Source organism: Arvicanthis niloticus, chromosome 18 (genome assembly GCF_011762505.2).
Source record: "Arvicanthis niloticus isolate mArvNil1 chromosome 18, mArvNil1.pat.X, whole genome shotgun sequence".
NCBI classification, from domain to species: domain Eukaryota; kingdom Metazoa; phylum Chordata; class Mammalia; order Rodentia; family Muridae; genus Arvicanthis; species Arvicanthis niloticus.
In genome coordinates, this window is record NC_047675.1 from 51,043,638 (window position 1) to 51,051,840 (window position 8,203).

The following is an 8,203-nucleotide window of genomic DNA, read 5'->3' on the forward strand; positions in this document are numbered from 1 at the left end:
AGAAGCATCTTAGTGTGTGCCTGACTCCAGAAACAGCTTCGGAAGGGAGCGGCTGTGATTTCCAGATGAAACCAAACCAAGCCAAAAAACCAAACAACAAACCAACCCACCAACACCGGGTCCAGGAAGATGGCTCAAAGTGCTTCTATCTGTGCAAGCCTGGTGACCTAAGTTCAGATCCCAGAACCCACGTAAAAGCTGGTTATGTAAAAGTAGCACAAGTGTCCAAAAAGACCCACAGGCCTCCATGGAGAGATGGGAGGTGGAGACAGGAGGATTCCAGGAGCTTGAGGGCCAGCTAGCCTGGTATATTCAGTGTCAAAGAGACTGCGTCTCACCCAGCATGGAAAGCCAAAAAGTTGTCCTACTAGCTCCATAGGAATCTGTGACGCTCGTGTATCCACACTCACAAGTGCACTCACACATCAAACATAGTCATCAAAAAATCCTCACCAACATATGTGTGTGTGTATATGTATATGAGTGTGCATGGCTGTGTTACCTGTAATCAGTGTGTGTGCGTGTGTGTGTGTGTGTGTGTGTGTGTGTGTGTGTGTGTAGGTAGCCTGGGGAGTTTGCACTCCAGCTATTCAGACAGCAAGTAAGTCCAGGGAATGAGGAGAGAGGGGGGCCTGGATGGGACCCTCCTTTCCTTCCATGTCGCCAAGGTTGTGTGCATGAGTGTGTGCGTGGCTGTGTTACCTGTAATTAGCCATTCTCTCCACTCTGTATATTTATTTCCACCCTAGTATGATTTTTAAGATAAAACTTGAAGTCTCTAGTGACCTCAGGTGTCCTTTCTCTTCTTGGTATTCCAGGTGGGGGTGACACAGCTGAGGGTTAAACTCCAGGCAAATTTCATCATTTAAAACCAGACACCAAGGCAACAGTCAGGGTGAAGAATATTAATATGCTAAGGGTATAGCAGAGAAGGAGGCTGGGCTGCCCTGGGGGCAAGAGTGAGCTCTGAGCCGACCTAGCACCTCCAGAAGATTTTTCTTGGTTCTTTAGATTCCTGGCAGGCTGAGGAGGCAGGTCAGTGGGTCGAGCGCCTATTGTACACAAAGGCCTGATTGAAGATAGTCTTCAGCATGGTACTGACAAGATGTGGTGCTGCCGGCCTGTAATCCCTGTACTTGGAAGGTGGAAGTCAAAGGGTCAGAGGTTCAAGGTCATCCTCAGGCTACAAGGTGAGACCGAGGCTGGCTCTTAAAACAGGACAGACAAAACGGGAGTGAGGTGCTCAGAGGCTGCACTGTTTTTTTTACTAGGATAATACTTGGGTTGTATATTTTTCTGTCTGAGGTTTTGCTCCAGATAATCAGAGCCTGAGACTCCACACACCCCGCCTGGGTAGGAGGAGGGTTGCCTCTCTGTTTGCTCAGCCCAGGGAAGATAGAATGAGGAGTTAACTGACCCTCCCCAGCCTGCTCCCATTTGGATACACCTCCCCTGATGTTTGAAAGCCTCTTCTGTGGATGATTCTCAAGGATCCTCGCAGGGAGAGCTGAGTCCTTAGCTGTAATGGCAGTGGGCGCCCGTCCAGATTCATAACCATTCTGCCTCCCACACTGGATGCTGAATCCAGGCAGGGGTGCGGCTCTGATTTCTTATCCTAGGAGCAAAACCAAACCAAGGAGGGTGAGGAAGGGAAGCATTAATTCCACACTGTCCCAACAGTTACAGCTGCTGGGCCCTGTGGCACATGCTTACAGCACCAACATCTGGCAGGCTGAAGCAGGAGAACTGGGAGTTCAAAGCCAGCCAATGCTAAATGGTGAGTTTAAGACCAGTCTGGTTTGTACAGTGACACTGTCTCAAAACAAACAAATAAACAAACACACAAGCAAACAAACAAACAAACACGTGTGCTTGTGTGTTAGTCTTCTGAAACTTGGCCCATGTTCAGAAGAGAGCCACTGGTAGGGCACAGAGACGCGGAGCACTGAGAAGGTCTTTGTCGAGGATCTCCGTATTTCATTTCAGCCAATTCTAATTCAGTAATGAATAATTGATGATTCAATTTCGTCTTAAGTAGCCACACGTGGCGTAGCGGCATGCGAGGCGGCAAAAACTGTTTATAAAGGCGATTTGTTACGGAGAGGAAGGAAAAGAAAGAGCATCCAGTGAGCACAATGCCAAAATGGGCATCTTTCCTTCGCCGTCTTGATGAATTTCGGGAGAGGGGAGGAGCCGGCTGAGAGCTGCTCACGCTGGTAGCTGTAGGTGGGGAGACCTACTGGACTCCTGTGTCAGCCCGCACGGAACTCTTACTTTATACCCGCTTCATTTTAATCGATTTATAACACAGAAAAGGGCAATCTGTTTTTTTAAATTCTCTCCCCTCACCCTGTGTGTATATGTATGTCCTAGTCGGTGTGTGTGACTATCAGGTTAAGCCTTTGAGATGTGTTAATGTAATGGAAGAGAGTCTCCTCCTGGCTGCCTTCAGATCAGGAAGTAGAACTCTTGGCTCCTCCAGCACCATGTCTGCCTGCACGATGCCATGCTTCCCACCATGATGATAATGGACTGAACCTCTGAGCCTGTAAGCCAATCCAATTAAAGGTTGTCCTTTATAAGAGTTGCCTTGGTCGTGGCATCTCTTCACAGCAACAAAACCCTAACTGTGACAGTGGACTATGTTATCTGTAAACCAAACAAACCCTTACCTTCCCCAGTTACTTTTGGCTATGGTGTTTACCATAGCAACAGCAAACCAGCACAGTCATGCATATTTGGCTTGAGATTCTTCCTGAAGAAAGAGCTATGTTTTGAGTCAGGAGCTATGTAGCGAGTTAAAACTAACTGAACGAAGAGATGGTCTCGTACAGACTCACATTCAAACTCGAGACATTATTCTTGTGCTTTCCAAAGAGAAACGGGACAGACATCCTGGGCTAGTAAGCAAAATACTGCAGAGATTAGGAACTGTCAGAGAAGCCTCCTGGAACCAGGGCTCTTTGACGTGGGAATCTGCACCACTATCTAGGCCCCTGAACATATCAATAAACTTTGATGTGAGGAGAACTGGATGGTGGGAAGAATGCACTGTTACGGTTGTGTTTGTTTAGCTGTGGTACACAAACACCCCTGGGGCTCCCAGGCACATTCTGGGGCTGTGGCTTCTGGCATTTCAGAATTCCTTCAGCTAGTCATCTTCCATCCTGGAATTCTTTCCCGGAGCTTTTAGAAATCTGATTGCTGTTTGCAAAGTAGATCTACCAAAGGGAGTGCAGCTAAGATCAAACAAAAAGTGACAGGCAGCGAGGAAGAGCTGAGTCACCCGCGATGGACAGTGTAGGCGTTGCTTCCATTATGTCTAAATTACCTTCTCCTTTACGTTGGATTTATTTATGGGTATGTGCTCAGGCAAAGAATAGCTATTAGGGCTGTAAATTGTGACTGATACGGAGATTGATAGCCTTAAAAATAGTCCACGAGGGAATTCAGGGTCTTGTTTAACCACCTCTGAAATGTGTCTCCAGCATTCACGGGTGTTATAAAATTTATAAGCCTGTGATCACACTGCCCACGTGGCAGGACTGGAAGTTCATCTCAGAATTCTGCATCTGAAGGGAGCCTCTCTGTAACATTCTGAGTGGGTGTCATATTAACACTGTCATTGTCTGAAGGTCATAGAAGCTAGACTCAGAGCTGGGACTCAAACCATCAGAAATCAGTATCATCTTCAAGATGTAAGGACTGGGAGGAAGAGGAGTCTGCTCACTTCCTTGGATACTGGCCTGAGGAGGACAGGGAAGGACCTATTGTCTCCTGAGGCAGAGGTGGAGCTTTCCCACATGTAGGCAGGTTCTGCAGGCTGGCAGGAGTTTCTTGTTAAACTTTGGGGAACTTTGTAGTTCTGTTTTTATATATAACTGCCATGAATCCAGCTGAGGGCACAGCTATGACTCAGGCACTCAGGTTCTTGAGGCCAGCCTTGGCTGCCTAACAAGTCAAAAGCCAGCCTGGACTACATGCAAGCCTGTCTCAAAAACAAAATAAACTCAATCTTGAAGTTGCACTGCTCAAAAATATATTTCAAGAACAGAGTTAACTCTTGCTGAATATCCTGGTTGTGGGACTGTTACCAGGTAAGGCCTAGCTGGTAAAAGCAGGTCACTGAGGGCAGGCCTTTGAAAGTTCTCTCCATAATCCCAGATACTGGTTCCCAGTCCTCCATGATGTGAAGAATCCATGTGCCCCCTCTGCCATGCCTTCCCCATCATTGACTGAGACCATGAGCTAAAATAATCCTCTCTTAATTGTTCTTGTCAAGTATCCTGGTCACAGTGACACAAAGGTAAGAAACATGGGGTCAGGCAACCTTGCCGACTTGAATATTCTCCTGCAGTGGTTTATTGAACATGACTTTAAGAAAAGCTCTGTGTGGACTTCGTGCCCCTTTCCCTGTGTGGTTTTCATGTGTGTTTTGCTGTGTGGACTTCATGCATGTTTTCCTGTGTGGGCTTCATGCATGTTTTCCTGTGTGGACTTCCTGTGTGTTTTCCTGTGTGGCCTTCATGCCCCTTTTTCTTTCTTTCTTTCTTTCTTTCTTTCTTTCTTTCTTTCTTTCTTTTCTTTTTTTTTTTTTTTTTTTCTGTCTTTTGGGGTTGGGTGGAGGTGTCAGGATTCAGGGAGGACTGACTGGTTTGCCTGGAACTCTGTGATGGTAGAATACTTCTTCCCATGGCATCCCTCTTAGCTTTAGACCGGAGTCAGATTCTTATCAAAATGCATTGTTCAAAAGTCCACTCATAGTGGAAGTTAACAGGCAAATAAGCAAGTTCTTCCTTTATTTTTCTGCCCTTCTATGGTATCCAAAGGTAGAAATCAGAACATTACAGACTGCACTGTGAGCTGGAGCTGGGAGAGGATATGAGAGCATGCTCAGTGTAACAGGCCCTGTCTTCCCTAGCTGGGGTCATCCAATTAGGAGGCTGCTGGAGTTCGTGTTCCAGCTGCCCGTGGTGGGCATCATGAAACCAAAACATGGAGCTGTGGAACTCACTGCAGCAAATGTCCACCCAGTCTAAAGAATGAAACAGCCTTGACCCCGCAGGGCCCTATCTCCCGCGGACATGAGTGGCTAGGTTAAAATATGAAATATAACTGTCTTGTTTTCTGTTCTCTGATGACCTAGGCCTGGCTGACCTACAGAACCCTCAGCCAACACTAATCCAAATTAGACCTAAATTAGACCAGCAGCTCCCTTTCTGTTGGTCTGATGACCTGGAGTTCCCATTTTCCCTGCAGGCTTAAGCACAAATAGGAAATATCTAAATGGCTGCAGTCACATCAATTAAAGTGAAGATGGCTTGCCCACTTTGACCCAGAGTCTTTTATGTTTGATATACTTTCTTAATTAAAAAGTACACCATGATCAGAACTGCAACATTAGGAGGTTTTGTGTGTATGTGAGTGTGTGTGTATGAGTGTGGTTGTGTGCCTGTGTGTGCAAAATAAAAAGGAGAGGGAGGCTGAGGGATAGCTCTTTGTGGTGTTTAAGCTTAGTGAGTCATGCTTATTTTCAACATAATAAGCCACAGACAGAAAGAAAGTCTTTGGTGCTAAAGCTTAGCTTGGCATCTGTTTCTAGGACTTCTGAGGTTGCTGAGGAGAACCTGGAGATCAAGTCTCCTTTCCAAGCAGATACAATCCTTCTTCCTGTCCAGCCCCCTCCAGTGTGTGTTGCCACACAGAGAACAAGCTCACACTACAGCTTGGGCCATAGGTCCTCCGCATGAGAACTCACTCCACACTCAGTGCTTCAGTACACACCCCTGTCATCCTTCACCACATACAATGCTCTCAGAAGTCATCTTCCTTGTCTGCCACTCACCACTCAGTGCCTATTCCTCCTGACTTAAACACAAGATCACAGAGGGCAGGACAAGCCCTTGCTGTCACCATGGAATCCTGGACTTCAAACAGGGGCTATAACTACCATGTTCACGATAGATATTTGATTAACAAGAACATCTGTGAGCTTTAGTGTGAACATGGGATCAAACCAGCCTTGCCTGGACCATGTCACAGGGAGGCAACTAGACTGTAAAATGTCCTGCGTTCAGTTCTGTGGACATGTGCTTCCCCAGCACTGTTCATCTGGGAACCACTGATTCCGTCTGAATGTCTACTTTAGATGACAGCAGAATCCACTCTGAGGTCCACTGAGTACATACGGGGGAATGGTTCATTTTTTAAAAATCTTTTGTTGTGTATATGCACACATGTATGGGTGATGATATGTATGTGTGTGTTCATGTATGATGTGTATGCATATGTATGTTCAATGTGTGCATGATGATGAGTGACAAGTGTTTGTGTTTATGAGTGCAGGTGTTTGTATGAGTGCAGGTGTTTGAGTGCATGAGTGCAGGTGTTTGAGTGCAGGTGTTTGAGGGCAGATGTTTGTGTGCATGAGTGCAGGTGTTTGAGTGTATGAGTGTATGTGTTTGAGTGTACAAGTGCAGGTGTTTGTGTACATGAGTGCAGGTGTTTTTGTGTAGGAGTGCAGGTGTTTGTGTGCATGAGTGCAGGTGTTTAAGTGCTCAGAGAGCATGTAGGGGTTAGAGGACAGACTTGGGTGTCCGTCCTTGCTTTCTATTGTGTTGGGGCAGGATGTTCACCATTGTATACACCAAGTAAGCCAGAGATTCTACTATCTTAGCCTTCTAACTTGCCATGAGTACAGGAATTACACATATGGGCTGCTGAGTCTGGCTTCATGTGAGTTCTGAGCATCTGAACTGAGACTGTCACAGCCACACAGTAAGTACCCTACCCCCTTGAGCCATCTCCCCAGATCAGGATTGCTTCTTAATGTGGCTACTTGATCACTATCAATGTGTTGGGTGCTGGTTGCTACCTGCACTGGTAACTAGTCACAGGTTTTCTCCATGTTCCCAAGACTCCATTTCCCCTCTGGCAATGGCTGGCCAGAAGGGCTCTCAGAAAGCACCAGGTTGTTTTCAGGGTTCTGAGACTCAAAAGACAGAAGAGCAAGAAGCCAAAAATAGCTCAGGGCCACCAAGGAACTGCTGGGAGTAAATTCTGCTTCCTCCTACAACTGGCTGTGTGACCTTGGGCAAGCTCCTCACCCTCTCTCTGCCTGAGGCTGTCATCTATGTGAGGTTAGCTCTCACTGGCACTCAAGATGCTTAGGGATGTCAGAGTAAAGGAATTAATGCCAGCCATGCCAGTCACGAAGTCAGCACAGGGGAGCATGTCAGGTACCTTGTAAGTTTTCTCTTTGCTATCTTTCCTACCCATAAGGAATTTGCTGGGGACAGAGGAGGACAGGCCAGAGCAGAGTGCCCAGAGCATGTCTGATAAAGACCTAGTACACTTCAGTGACTGGAATACCCTGGACTGGGGTTTCAAAAGGACTCAGCATGAGATTTAGGCTGACACCCTGTAACATGAACAGCTATCTTCCTGTGTCCTGGCGACCACTGATTGTGTTGATTAAAACAGGACACAGCTCAGTGATCCTGTGTCCCAACCCATGTTTACTCTCACCTGACTGTTACAGAAAGGTTGCAAGATGCGATAGAGACACCCCAGGGCTCCTCACCAACACAGAACAGTACTTCACAGTACACTGATACTGTTGCTGGAAGAGTTTACAATAGTTTGTTTTACCGAGTTGATACATAGAGGCCTTGGTCAGCAGAAGGAAGCTATTGGAAGTCTTACCTTCTTATCTATGCCCTTGGCTTCTTGGGACTGTCAAATTCTCAAATCCAACTTCCACTCTCTTGACCGGAAAAGGACCAAGATGATAGCCCCTTAACGGTGAGCCACAATCTGTGTAAACCACTCTCCCCCTGCCAAGACTGGGGGCCTCCATACCAACGCCTCTATCCTGCTCCTCTTCCCTGGGTGGCACAGGACTCTGGTTTACTGGTGACTCCAGTGTTCAGCTGTGGATGCAGCTGCCTTCCTCCCTGTTAGGTTCCATGCGTGGCTGCTCATACAGCAGGGTGGGAGTGGCCACATCTTTGGAATTTTTTTCCATTTTGAGTCAGAAGAACCTGCATCTGTTGGCTCCCTGGGAACAGCCAAAGTTAATGAGGAGCTTTGAACTGGCTTTTGTGATACCTCCTGCTGGAGAAGGCATGTGAGGGCAGTCAGGTTACTAGAGACCATCTAGCCAGCCCGGGTATATGTATGCGTTTGTGATGGGACTTTCCTG

At 46.9% G+C, this 8,203-nt stretch overlaps 1 long non-coding RNA gene across 1 annotated transcript; it reads right to left on the minus strand.

The window, feature by feature from the left end:
- Positions 1–1,235: 1,235 nt before the first annotated feature.
- LOC143434905 (uncharacterized) lies at positions 1,236–7,954 on the minus strand. The gene is made up of 2 exons (XR_013104760.1): positions 7,705–7,954; positions 1,236–1,615 (listed from the first exon to the last, which is right to left on the minus strand). It is a non-coding gene; the product is annotated as an uncharacterized LOC143434905 (long non-coding RNA).
- Positions 7,955–8,203: the final 249 nt, after the last annotated feature.